Raw genomic sequence first — 14,386 nt, forward strand, 5'->3', positions numbered from 1 at the left:
TTGTGACAGTTAAACAGAGACAAGTGTCTCATGGACTTTTCTGCCCAGGCTGGCTTCTACCCATAACCCTCAGCTCTGAGACTCCTGAGTGGCTAAGATTACAGGTGTGAGCCCCCCTTCAGGATTCTTTGGCAGCACTCTGTGGACCAGAGGACATGTTGTAAGCTTGACACAGCGTCACTCCACTTCTCAACTTTGCTCTAAGGTTGGGACAAGGTTGCCATCCCCATGTCAGTGTAAGTAGAAAAGAATCAGTCCTGTGAACTCTCACTGCACCTCTCCCAGCATGTGTGCCCAGGCCTCTTGGAATCCTTCTCTTGCAGAGATACCCTCAGCCCCGGGGCCAGAAGAAGAAGAAAGTGGTAAAATATGGCATGGGCGGTATGATCATTGTCTTGCTCATCTGCATTGTCTGGTTACCGCTGCTCTTCATGTCCTTGATTAAATCTGTCGCTGGAGTTATTAACCAGCCTCTGGATGTCTCGGTTACCATCACCCTGGGAGGATATCAGGTAACCTAGGTCTAACCTACCTTCCAGAGCCTTTCTTAAGGCTGCATTCTCTCAGCAACACCTTCAAGAATAGTTAGCGATGGCTGGCAGTTCCAATATCCTGTCCTGGTATTGACTATTTAGCCAACACTGTGTGAAGTTCATGCAAGAGATGGAGAAAAAAAAAATCAGTTCATTGCCTCGCATGCATAAGGCCTTGGATTTGAACCCTAGTACCACCAGCCATCTGGTTTGAACACACAAACAATCGCTGCATAAACATTATATCTGGCCCTTGCAAGATGGCTCTGATTTTTAATTCCAAATATTCAGTAGGTGGAAGAGAGTGACTTGAGCTAGGTACTGTGGCTCACAACTTAGCAACTGAAGAGGCTGAGCTCTGAAGATCATAGTTGGAAGCCAGGGTGGGCAGGAAGTGAGAAACTATGAAACTATCTCCAATTAACCACTAAAAAGCTAGAAGTGGAGCTGTAGCTCAAGTGGTCACGTAACAGCCTCAAGCAAAAAAGCTAAGGAACCTTGTCTATACCCTTCGACCAATATATTCTTTCTCTCTCACCCCTCCCTCCTCTTTCTCTCTGTCTCCCCTCTTTCTCCCTCTCCCCCCTCTCCTTCCCCACCCCCTCACACACACACACACACACACACAGAGTGGTTTGATGCCAGTCTGGGAAGTTAGCAAGATCCCCCATCTCAATAAATAAGATGAGTGTGGTGGCAGGTGTTTGTAATCCTAGCTAGGCAAGAGGCATAGGAAAGGAGGATCCTGGTCTGAGGCCATTCCTGGGCAAAAATGCAAAACCCTATCAAAAACATCACCTAGAGCAAACAAAGCTGGGGAGTATCCTTCAAGTGGCCCCAGGTTAAACCCCAGACTACCAAGAGAAAGACACAGAGAATGATCTCTGAGGCCAGCTACCTCAGGATGCTAGATGGTTGTACTGTGCAAATGTATTTCTTCTAACATAGGGGACAGAGAAGTCTCAGCAATGCTTATAGCCTGTGTGCCTTTGTTTTCCAGCCTATTTTCACAATGAGTGCTCAGCAAAGCCAACTGAAAGTGATGGACCAGCAAAAGTTTAATAAATTCATAAGAGCTTTCTCTAAGGACACCGTAAGTAAATACTTGCAGTAGATCTCTGAGAAGACCTTGCTTTACGTGAGCCCAGGACTTTAAATTGCTTAATACTTTGCCATGGCTTGTTATCAGGCATAAATGGTGATAGACATAATTTAAATTAACAATAGTTTAATGTGAGTTCAATAGCTTTTGAGCCTTTTTTTTAACTTTTAAGCTACAGTAGATATGGCTCTTTGGCATGTCTATTATGCTGAGAATCTATCCTCAGAAAATAATTCAAATTAGGAGAAAGCACATGTCTGTTATTTGCTTAATAACAGAGATAGTTGGGTTTGAGGGTTGGTGGATGGGTGAGATCATGAGCATTCTATTAGTTTATCACTGGTCCTCTTCCCTGGACATGGCGGGAGAAAGAGCTTCCATTCTTTGCTCTATTTACATACTCATGAAGACTTTCTAGTCAACTTCTTTTGTAAAAGGTTGAACCAGGTGCCGGGATGTTCACACTTATAATCATAGCTATTCAAAAGGCTAAAATTTGAGAATTGTGGTTCAAAACCAGCTCACAGGCAGGAAAGCCTGTGACACTCTTTTTTTTTTTCTTTGCGGGGCTTGAACTGAGAGCCTGGGCACTGTCCCTCAGCTCTTCAGCTCAAGCCTACTGCCCTACCCCTTGAGCCACAAGCCACTTCCAGGTTTCCGGTGGTTAATTGGAGATAAGAGTCTCATGGACTTTAGTGCCTGGCATAGCTTTCAACCACAGTCCTCAGATCTCAGCCTCCTGAGTAGCTAGGATTACAGGCATGTGCCACCACGTCCAGTTGTCTGAGAGGCTCTAATCTCTGGCTAACCACCAAAAAAAGACAGAAGTGGAGCTATGGCTCAAGTGATAGAGTGCTAGCCTGGGTACTACAACACCCAGTAGCACGCCCAGGACCAAAATAAAAAGAAATCATCAGTGGCTAGGAGTTTGGCCTAGTGGTAAGAGTGCTTGCCTAGCATGCTCGAAGACCCGGGTTGGATTTCTCAGCACCCCACATACATAGAAAAAGCCACAAGTGGTGCTGTGGCTCAAGTGGTAGAGTGCTAGCCTTCAGAAAGCCCAAGGACAATGCTCAGGCCCTGGGCTCAAGCCACAGGACTGGCAAAAAAAAATCATCATCATCACAAAGCCTATGACAGCTACCCAGACTAAAACAAACTGAAAGTGTGGCCTAGTGGCAGAGTGCTTGCCTACCATGCATGAAGCCCTGGGTTGGATTCCTTGGTACCACATACACAGAAAAAGGCAGAAGTGGTGCTGTGGCTTAAGTGGCAGAGTGCTAGGATTACAGGAGTGAGTCACTGGCATCATGAAAATGAGTTCTGTAAGTCATGTTTAGGCCCGGGCATTGGTGGCTCAGGTCTGCAATCCTAGCTACTCTGAGGCAGCCAGGGTAGACAAATTCTTATCTCCAGTTAAATTGTATAAAATTACCATCATCATACTACACCCTATCAAAACGAATTTTGGAACTAGTAAAAGACAGCCAAGATGTTCTAGGTGAAAATCTTGACAACTATCTCTGACTTCATAAATTTCTGTCTAAGAAGAGAAGAGACACAATGACAGTAATAAAAAAAAACCCTATCTGGATATCCATTATTGCTTAACTGGAGCATTTCTGTGGGGGTACATCACTGGGGTTCAGCCAGCTGATTGACAGCTGCCATCCCTGAGAGCAAAATGGGACATAGCATCTGTGTATCATAAATAATCCTTTCCTATCAAGAAATCTCTGTGCTATCACAGGGAGGAGTAATTGTTTTCTTTATAAGCATTATGTTTCTAATTAATTTATGCATGTGCATTTGTGCACATACAGGGCGCTATGCAATTTCTGGAGAATTATGAAAAAGAAGACATAACGGTAGCAGAATTGGAAGGAAACTCCAATTCTTTGTGGACCATCAGCCCTCCCAGTAAGCAGAAAATGATACAAGAGCTCATGGACCCCAATAGTAGCTTCTCTGTTGTTGTTTCATGGAGTATTCAGAGGTAGTTACTGCATTTCCGTGCATCATTCCCCAGCCCCATCTAGGATTATGGACTTTCAGCTAACTTCCTAAAAAAAAAATTCTGGATTTCCTCACCTAGGGGAGGGGCTCTGAATCATGAGAAAGTTTCTTTCCCACAAAGCTCTTCCCTATGTGTCTGTGTCCTGGCAGAAATCTTTCTCTATGCATCTGGGTGGGGAGTTCCCAAGATATACTGTAGTGGACAAGCGGGTCAAGGCATTGAGGAGTCCAGTCTGTAGCCCTTCCCACTGAGGCTTCTGGAATCGTGTGTGAAGGAGCTCAGTATGTTGGAATGTAGAGGTAGATACATCTTTTCCTTTCTTGATTTGTGTGGGTGTCTCTATCGGAGCGACTAGTTCACTTGCGGGGTTTCATGGTTGAGTGTCAAGGTTAGGGCTCGCAGTTATGTCCAGCTGAGATTTCAGGACTTAGTGAGCAGTGCCTGGCCTCCCTTGTCAAGAAAACCCCCAGCCACCTTCAGTTCCCCTGTCTAGTCCTTCTCTGTGTTTGTATGGCGGTGAGCAGCATCTGCTCTAGGGAGAACAGAGAGACCCAGTTCCTTCAGGTAGACATCCTGGCTCTGAATGTTAAGATCCAAACCAAGTGTGTGCTATGTCTGTTTGGCTCTAAGGACAGCTCTGAAATATCCCATGGCAGAGCAACTCACTCCTGAGCAGTGCAGCTGACTTACATACCAGGTACTCAAGAGCCTGAGATCGGAGGATCCCAGTTCAATCCACAGACACTGAGTCTGTGAATTACAATCAACTCCAAACGTGGAGTGGGCTTGGGACTGAAAATGAAGAGCACTGAGTATTAAAAACGGTGGACAACAGCCATGCCCTGAGTTCAAGATCCAGAATGGAGAGAAAAAATAAAGGGAAAGCATTTCTTTTTGGAACTGGATCCCACTTTTGCCTTCTTAGCCCTGTTCTTTCTGACCCCTTTCTCTCTACCTGAAAGAGTAGCACTTTGGTCCGGAAGTAAGAGCACGAAGGAGAAACGATCTCTGACAATTTCTCGTAAATCTGCATGCTGTCTCTGTAGGAGGGACAGAGAGAAGTGACAAATGGGAAAGTGAGAGAGAAGGGAGACAGGCTTGGTTTTGTTTTAGAGCCAGGCCTGCAAGTTGCCTGAACAGGAGGTTTTCAAATGATCGTATGAAGCTCCCAAGGACCCAGGAGCTGGAAGCAATTTCTTCTTCATGTCCCAGTGGAGTCCAGCCCAGTTGTATTAGACAACTGTGCTTGGATTTCCTTTGGACAGAAATGTAGAATTACCACAGAAATCCTGGACAGCTCCTCTGGGTCTCTGTCCAGCTTCAGTGAGACAATGCACTGAACATTTGCCGGTGCATGAACAGGCATAATGCAGGCACTGTCCCTGTTTTCCTGGCTAGCAGCCCAGGTCATACAGGCTTGGCTCTGGGGCTGGTGGTGAAGCTGGCTAGTCCCTGTGTGTGCACAGCTTCTGTGGAGAGAAGGACCCACCTGGAGACCTCTTGCCATGTGCTGTCCAGGCGCTGGATGGCTCTGCTGTGCAGAGCAGAGAGGATGGCATGGAGGGAGGAGAAGTTCCTGAGGACTCTGCATTCCTACATGTGGGGAGCCAAAGCGGCCGCCACCGTTCAAAACCGTTATATAACCTCATCAGTTATATATAACCGTTATATAACAGCCACGGTCTGACCAATTCCGAGCATTAAAGTTGCCTTGGCAACAGGGCAGCCAATGAGAAAGAGCCCAGTGTCCCTTAGGGCTATAAAAACCGCTGCTTTCGCTGCCCAGGGCCCCTCCGCTTCAGCTCTCCCCTCAAGCAAGTTGCTCTTCAATAAAGCGTGATACAAGAAGGATCCTCATGTGGTGGTCGTTCTTCCCTGCTGGACAGGGGCGTCGATCCCCGCACCTGCATGGGAAGGGTGTGTGAGCCTTGCATGCTACTGCTGCCACCTGATGCCTTGCTGGCTGGGCTAAGCCAGGGTCAGTACAAGGATTCTGGGGAGCTGCTTACAGGGCTTCAGAGGGGAGAGAGGGCTGACCAGGCCTGGGTGAAGTTGCCCCTGAGTCGTGAGTATGAGGAAGGAGTGAGCACCATTGCATGTGTGGTATGTGGGAGTCCAGACAAGATGGCCCTGGGCAGGAGGGCCTGGAGTCCACACAGGGCTCTGAGCACATTGGAACATCTCAGAACATAAGACCCTGAAGGGAGAGTCTCTAGGCAGCAGCTGTGTCTTACCTTGGCCACTGAGATCCAGTGCTCTACCACCCTTGCCCTGGAGCAGGGCTGCATGCTGTGGTCCCCTACGCAGGTGGTGAGCACGCAGGAGAACACCTGGTCAAACTGTGTGAAGGTGGCCCGGATGGTGGGGGCCAAGTTCTCCATGTCGTGTCTGTCCTTCTGGGAAATGGCAGAATGCAGGCAGTGGTGGGGCACCACCTTCAGGAACAGCTCCTGCCAAAGGAAGGAGTGTCTCATTGCCTGGCACACAGCATAGTGCCCAGCCCCAGATTGGGTCCCGTAGTTGGGCTGAGAACTCTGGCTGTGTAGGGGTCTCTGAGGCTTGGGCATGGGTTTGTAGGGATGTCATGCCACTTCGCAACCCTGGAGGGCACCTGAGTGTCCCTACCTCATGTCAGGGTCTGCTGTGCAATGTGACTCTTCCTCCTTGGCCTAGGCCGAATTTCTGCCCTCCCCAAGTCACCCCATGCCTGTCCTTTGGTTCATATCCACTGATGCTGCTTCTGTAGCACTTTCTGTTTTCTGCACTAGGCTCTGGCACACACACCAGAATCCTCATGATTGCTTGAGCTCATGTGGTCCCTGCCAAGTGCCGAGGAGCTGTGATTCTGGCTGCACCTCTCCACGCATAGCTCCTGGGACACAGAGGTGTCATATACACTTTAGTGTCTGCATTTAAAGAGTGTTGCTAGGAAGCGTGAACCAAAGTGAAGCTCAGGCTGGATGAAAGCTTGGGCTCTAGGGGAAGGAGAAGGATGAGAAGGCAGCCATGCAGAGAAGGAAGCCCGGTCCACCCTGTGCTGCCCAGGGCCTCACCGAGTCCATCCTGGTGAGCTGCTCAGCCACCAACAGGGGAGGGAAATCTAAGACCTCATTCTTCTCCTTGTTCAGTCCCTCCCCTGTGCTCCCTGAAGAAGGACAGGAAGATCCTGTGAGGAAAGCATGCCGGGTCCTATTTTGATTCTCCATAAATTAAGGGATCCCACCCAAGCTGTGGGCCAGGTTGGTGGTTCCCAGGATATGGATTCCAGGGTCCCTTGGGAGTCTACCATGAGGCCAAGTTTCAAACTGGCTCCCAGTCAGCAGAGCAAAGGAGGCTGGTACTGCATGTGACATAGCCTCAGAGTCCCGGGAACACATGGCTGCCACCCACACCTGATGCTGCTGCTCCCATCTCATGGTACAGTAGAGTCAAGGCTGACTTTGGGTGTTGGTCTAACCCTGGTAATGTTCCTGCAATTAGGCTGCACGCCAGAGCTTGGGGCTCAATGCTGCCCTCTTAGACAAACACTGGGCTAATGCTAGAGCTGCAGGAGAAGACAAGGCCCTCTCCATGAGGATTTGTCCTGAGTGTTTGAAAAGAGAATAAAGACCCTCTTCCCTTTGACTTCCCAACCTGGATCCCTCTACCCATCCTCATTTTCAACTTCTCTGCACAGTCTCTATGTTCCAGCGTGTTTCTTCTTCCTGGCACAAGGCCTTTATTAGAGCCTTCTCCACCCTCTGATGGTCCACATTCTTCCCGCCTCTTTCCTCTGCCTTCCCACCCAGTTTCCACACCATCAGGCTGTGTCTGGCTGGGCTCTCTGGCCTCCATCTGAGCCAGGAGCAGTTGTGCACGGTTCTCCACATATGATCCAGTCATGTGCCTCTTCAGGTGAGCCAGCAACTGCTTGAGGCAGGCAAAGTGTGCAGGCTGGCAGAAGTCCTCCCAGTACTCGTCCAGCCACAGGTCCAGGATAGAAGAGAGGGCACTAGGGGCAGATGGGGGGCAGCAGAGTCAGAAACCTGGCCAGCGGCTACCCCAGACACTCTCAGCACTCATTTGAAACATGGACATCAGTATCTCCCCAAGCCAAGCTTCTTTGGTGGTGGAGGTAGTGACAGTGCTCAGGAACCAAGGAAGGATTGAAGGGAATTCCAGGGAGCGAGCCCCCAATCATGGGAGGAGCAATTTTCCCCTCTCCAGGGAGCTCCCCATACTCCTGCAGCTCTCTAGTCCCTCCCCACTGCATGGAGTCTCCGTGGGGTCTGTTGTATGCCTGGCATGAACTGGCTGCTGGTGCACATCCACTGGTGACTCTGCTGCCTCCGTTCCAAGAGCCACACATGGGCTATCTCCCCACCTCACTGTTCTCTTGGTGACCCAGCCAGGCCGTCTACTCCTCCAGCCTTCCTAGGGTCAGCAGAAGTCCTAAAACATGACATCAATGCTCTAATCCTGTTTGCGAGGCCATGGTGAGGGCAGGCAAGGCTGGGCATCAGGGACTGTGGAGAGGATGGGTTGGCACAGGGCTCAGCTCTCCCAACAGCACTGTCGGTCATGGGTCAGCCTCCTCCTGCATACATATGCCACACTTCAACCCTGTGGTGAGGACGTCAAGATCTCTGGGATCCTGAGCTCGCCCACCACGCTACACTCAAACCTGGCTCCACTGTGCACACAGATGCCCTCCTTTGAGAGCAAAGTCCACTCACTTTCTGAGTTTGTCCTGTGGCATGCCATCCTGGCTGGAGAAAGGCAGGATTTCATCCTGTGTAGAGGAGTCCTTGAAGGCCTCACCTCTACTGAACCTGTGGAGGAATTGCACAGTTACTGGCTGTCTCTTCCTGTGTTTTATCCGGCTTGCAACAGTGCGGCTTATTTGTGCTTTCTCCCTACAAACATGTCCAGACCCGGAGGGGCTTCAACCTATGTGCAATGGAAAGGGACAAGCCTTTTCTCCCTTGAGAATCCTGTGGGCCGAGGGTCTCTCACTCTGCCTTCAGCTATCCCTGCTCTATGTGTAGTTGAGGAATCATTCTCCAAACAGGGAAAGTCTGCTTTGTCTGAGGGCTCAGAGCTTGGAGGCAGAAAGCTGTGTCCTGAGGAAGAAGGTCACAGGACTGAGCCTACACTACCGGGGAGCACACAAGGCATTTCCCATGGCCCTGGCATAACCTAAGATGCTTCTCTGCCCACCCCCACTCCACAGGATCAGAGTAGCCCTGAGAGTTGTGCAGGTCATTCCCAGGGTCCCGTGGAGAAAAAGAGTCCACTGCCCTTGCAGTTGGTACTCACGTTTGGAAGAGCAGGTCCAGGACGTGTTCGGTGCTGGTGAATTTTCGGTAAGTGGAGAGGAAGGTGGGGATGAAGAAGTGTTCCCCGGTCAGCTGGGCAGGCACCAAGTGTTCCACCAGCTGCTCCAGGGTGCCTGCCCTGCAGCCCTCGTCCTGGCTTGGAGCTTCATCCTGGAGTGGGACCAGGGGAATAGTTTAAGCTGAAACTAGGGAACCAAAGAGGACTGTGACATACAGTCTAGGGAATTACATTAAAATGAGTTCCTATTCTCTCTATGTATGTCTTGCTGTCTTTGTCTCTGTATCTCTCTCCCTGACTCTCTCGGTCTCTCTGTCTTACTCTCTTGTAACTCTCTGTCAGTCCTTCTGGCTCCATGTCTTTCTGTCTGTCTGTATGCCTCTCTCTGTGTCTGTGTCTGTCTTTCTGTCTGCCTCGCCCCCCCATCTCTCACATACACACACACACACACAGACACACACACACACACACACACACACACACACACACACACACACATACAAATGAGCTGGTAATGACTGGAGACTTAGATGTGGTGGGCTTTCCAGCCACTTACTGGCCTGGGCCTCCATGTCACCTGTGGGGTCAAATGACCCAGAAGTTTTCACTGCCAGGACTGGCCTTGTTTGCACACACGTGTGCCAGGCACCCTCTGCGCTCTTCCATGGGGCCTGAGACTCTCCCATTTGAGGAAAAACTGGCAAACATCTCCTGAACGTCTGCTAGCCACACAAGTGAGTTGTGGGGGGTTTGTGTTGACTGTGGGTGCTGGGATACCAAGGTTCTAAGTTCCATTGTGAAGGCAATGAGGTCATTTGTGGAGGTCCCTTCAATTGACCCCTTCCTTCTGACACACCCTCTCCAAAGGTCCCCTTCTCTATCCTTGTGCTGGCTCCGAGCAGGACATAGCTGTCCAGTGTTACCCCAGCACCTCAATTCTATGGTCCCGGGGTAGATCTGTGTGGAGTAGACACCACCATGGAGGAGACACAATTGGGTTCTTAGCCTCACGGGACCCAACCTTAAACCCCTTTTCTCTCAAGTCCCACTCTGCTCCTCACTTGTCTTCTAAGACACGAAAGGGAAACCTTAAGATGAAGATTCCTGAGAGATGCTATGGATTCCCCAGTGGTCAGGCTTCAGGGTCAAGTCTCACCAGTTGCCATGCTGCAAGTAGAAAATCACGGAGGCTCAGGCCAAGGTGCTCTGTCCCTGATACACAGTTGTTGTCTAGACAGGGCACAACCCCTTCCTTACTGGGACCGGAGGATTGACACCTGGGTAGAGCTTGGCTGAGTGTGGTCTCAAGGGAAGTGTGACTTCCTCATTTTGTGGCAGTCAGCAGTGGGTTTGGGGAACACTGTATTTCAGTATGGACCTGTGCGGCCACTTCCTGGTCTGGGAAGTGTGTTGTGTCATGTCTCTCCAGCCACAGGGACCTCTTTTCTAACCTGCTCCTGGACCCACGTGTGCTTCTGCTGTCTTCCTGGTGTCTTCATCGCTCCCCCCACATTCTCCCACTTATTCCTAGAGAGTTTGGCAGGGGCCTGAGAGGCTGAATGGACATCTGCCCTCAGGAGTGAGGTGGAGGACTGGACCCCTCCTTCCTCCAGCTTGCAGAGGACCCCATGCAGCCCGCAGGCTCTCCCAGCTGCGGTCACATAGCTTGCATCCCATGAGCACCTGGGTATTGTCAAGGTCTCCAACCTTGTCCTTCCTGTCTTTAGGAATTTGTACTCAGGACCTGGATCTTGTTCTAGAGCTCTTTTTGCCTAAAGCTAGAGTACTACAGCTTTAAGCCCCAGTGGCTATGTGTGAGGAACATTTCATGGGGACTTTTCTACACAGGCACCGTGATCCTCTGATCTCAGCCTCCCACCAGCACCAACCAGGCTCTCACTGTGATTTTTATCCCTATGTAAAGAAGTTACATTATTTTCACAGATGTGTAGAATGGTTACAGTTACATAGGATATGTATTGAGTTCTTTTCCTTTGGTCCAGTGTCATTCCTTCCACAAACTATCAGTTTCCTTCTTCTGCTTCTACATGTGACTTGTCTAGATTTCTTTCAGTACAATGTCTATTGAACATCAGTGATGAACATTTTCACACTTTTGTCCTGAGTTCTATGTTCCTACCCAAGATAGACTCAAAACAAGTGTACAGAAAGAAATAAGAAAACAGAATCAGCAAAACCCCACAAGAAAAAAATGTTTTTCTATACAGTGTCGTTCATAGAGATATGTTTCTGAGTACGTATATATACCTGTCTATTTATATTTATATATATATGGCAAACAGATTAGTATATGGGGTAATTGTTTTGTCAGATGTTTCAGCCTGGTCTTCACAGATGATTTAGTTGGGTTAACATTTACTTTGCTGAGAGTAGATTGTTAACATCTATTGTTGAACGGATCCATTGTCTTTGGGTAGCCTCAGGACACTGTTTTAAAGTACAATAGTTGATTCATTGGTTTGTGCATCAATATTTACCTCTTCTTGAGTGTTTTCCCCTTAGATCATTCCCTTCATTAATATGCAGTGTCCTTCATTATCTCTTTCTACTGATTTGAATCAGAAGTCTATTTTATGGTGTAACCTCATAGAAACCCCACATTCAGCCAGATATGAGGAATGATGTGCATGTTTGGTATTCTTTTAGGCTATTTGTGTATCCTAACAGTGGATCATTGTTGGAGAATGTTCTGTGTGCAGCTTCTTGAATGTGAGTTTCATGGTCATCTGGTGACATACTCCTTTGAGGCCTATTAGCCCCATTGGCATTATTTGAATTCAGAAATATGTTTGTCCATTTTCTGCAGTGAAATCACTTTTCTAGCAATTATTGGACTGCATAGAAGTCATCATCAGATATGGAACATCTGTCCAAGAATGAAGCTTCTTTAACAGTGGAAGACCTACACACTGAGGAGAGTCATTAGATCTAGGGATGCTGGAACTCTTGACTACATAGAGCAGCTGCTTTCTATCTCCACTATGTTACATCATACCCTTGAGTTTCTTGAGAACACTCACACACACACACACACACACACACACACACACACACACACACACTTATATATACTTATATATTTGTGCATCTCTCTCTTCTATGGCTATATGTAAGTAATTGTCAGAAGCCTAGACTGAATTGCCAAATCTAATTTTGCTTTTCTTTTACCAGTCTGGATATCTTTAAATACATGCTTGGGAGCTGTCCTTAAACTTTACTTTTTCCTATGGGTAGAGCTCTAGCATTTGAGCCACAGGGTCACTGCCTGCTTTTTTGGAGTAGTTATTTGGGGTTTAGTGTTTCCTAGAGATTCTGGCCAAGGCTCTACCTCTTGTTTCTCAGCACCTCTTTGCAGGTTTTCCTGTTTCTGTTGTACTGTGGAGTTGAACCTAGGGATTTGTGCATGCCTGGCAAGCAGTCTACCCCTAGGCCACATTCCCGGCCCTGTGCATTTAAATGGAATACCATGTGTTGTAAGTCCAGTGTATGTTCTCTGCAATTCCAGTGACATTTTCTGAGAGGCTGCAGTCCTGTGTGGGTGGGTGACCACGGGTCTCTTGAACCTCATGCCTATGGGATGACCACCATTCATAAGGAGGATTGGAGCAAGGTACTCCTATCCCATTGAGTGTCCTCCATACTCAATCATGTACTAACGAGGAGTCCACTTATTGAAAAAAGAACAGTGATTAAGGTTTACAGGCTCATGGGGTTGTCTATCTTAAGAATAAGGTCTCGAGTTCAATGCATAACAAAAACAAGCAAACTAACAATCCAAAAATCATCTGTCCTGCCTTGCTTTGATTCATTCCTTTTCTAAGATGAAAGAAACACGCTCATATAATGAATGATTGTTGTCCTTAATGTACTCTGTTATCTCTCATCTCCTTTGCTGTCCCTTGGGTATCTCATATTGTTACAGTATCTCACTTTGTTTTCTGATATATTGAATTTATTTGTATTTGGTTATTTGAAATTTGATAGGGAAAGGGAGAAAACCAAGACGGGGGGGGGAGGGTAGTGGGTACCTAGACATGTGAAAGGGTATCAATGTATGTGAATTAATGCACCTTCTATCTGGCAAATATCATGTAACCCTTTTATTAATTACAATAAAAATATAAAAATACGTACTTTGGGTGTCAGGATAAGTAAGTAAATGAATGAATGTATAATAAATAAATTAATTTAAAAAAAAAAGAAAGTAACAGGCTCAGTGGTAGCGGCTTATGACTGCACTCTAGCTACTCTGGAGTCTGAGATGTCAAGGAGATTCAAAGGCAGCCTATGGAGGAAATTCTGTGAGAGGTAAAGGTCCAAGTATCCACGTGGTACCATAGGAACGTGTGTCTCATGCGGTATAGTACTAACCTGAGAGAGGAAAGCTGAGGGACTCTAGCAAAAAGAACTTAGCCCCTGGCAATGTTTGTGTTCCCTTAGGATGACTTTCACCTGGCCTTCCCTTTTGAGACCAAGCATACTCCTTATGTTTCATCCTGAGTAGTGTGTCATCACATGTTTACACGAGTGTGGATTAGCCAGAGAGTCAACGAATATGAGTACACATCTCTAATTTTTGTTTGTCATTCATTTAGTACGCATGCACATGACTATTGACAAAGCATACTTAACAGCTCTATGCTAAAAGAAAAAGGCACGTGGAATATGCGAACATAGGGTCAGGTGAATTACTTAAAGAATTATTAACCACACATACACACAAGCACAGACACACACACACACATAGGGAGAGGAGAGCCGTTAATGACCAGGAAATTTACATATGTTCAGCTACCCAGACTCTCACTGCCCTGAACCTCCCCATGTCACCTGTTGGGTCCAGTAACAGCATCTCCAGAAGTGTCCACGGCCAGGCCTGGCCTTGTTTGGACAGACGTGGGCCAGGCACCCTCTGTCCTCTTCCATGAGGCCCGAGCCTCTCCCATTTGAGAAAAATCTGGCAAACATCTCCTGAACGTCTGCTAGCCACACAAGTGAGCAGTTGGGGGCTTGTGTTGACTGTGGCTGCCGGGATACCAAGGTTCTAAGTTCCACTGTGAAGGAAGTGAGGTCATCTGTGCAGGGCCCTTCAGTTGAGCCCTTCCTTATGACACACCCTCCCCAGATGACCCCTTTTCTCACCACTTGCTAGTCCTGAGCATGACCTCATCCATTCAGAGTTTCAGCCACTGTTCAATACTACTCTCCCCAGGTAGCCCTGGGTGCAGCAGCCACACCACCTTAGAGGAGATACAGATGGGCTCTGTGCCTCCTGGTGCCCAGTCTTGTATCCCTTTAACCACAATTTCCAATGTCCTAAGCTGGTGACTTCAAAGAGATAGAACAGGGCAATGGTAAGGAGAGGAGTCATGTAAGATTCTATGGGATGCCCGGTGG

At 48.0% G+C, this 14,386-nt stretch overlaps 1 pseudogene; it reads left to right on the plus strand.

The window, feature by feature from the left end:
• Nucleotides 1-3,788, plus strand: part of LOC150039295 (piezo-type mechanosensitive ion channel component 2-like) — a 171,653-nt pseudogene extending 167,865 nt beyond the window's left edge.
• The last annotated feature ends 10,598 nt before the right edge of the window (nt 3,789-14,386 follow it).

The sequence above is a fragment of the Megascapheus bottae genome, unplaced genomic scaffold (assembly GCF_031878675.1).
Source record: "Megascapheus bottae isolate mThoBot1 unplaced genomic scaffold, mThoBot2.hap1 HAP1_SCAFFOLD_40, whole genome shotgun sequence".
Classification (NCBI taxonomy): domain Eukaryota; kingdom Metazoa; phylum Chordata; class Mammalia; order Rodentia; family Geomyidae; genus Megascapheus; species Megascapheus bottae.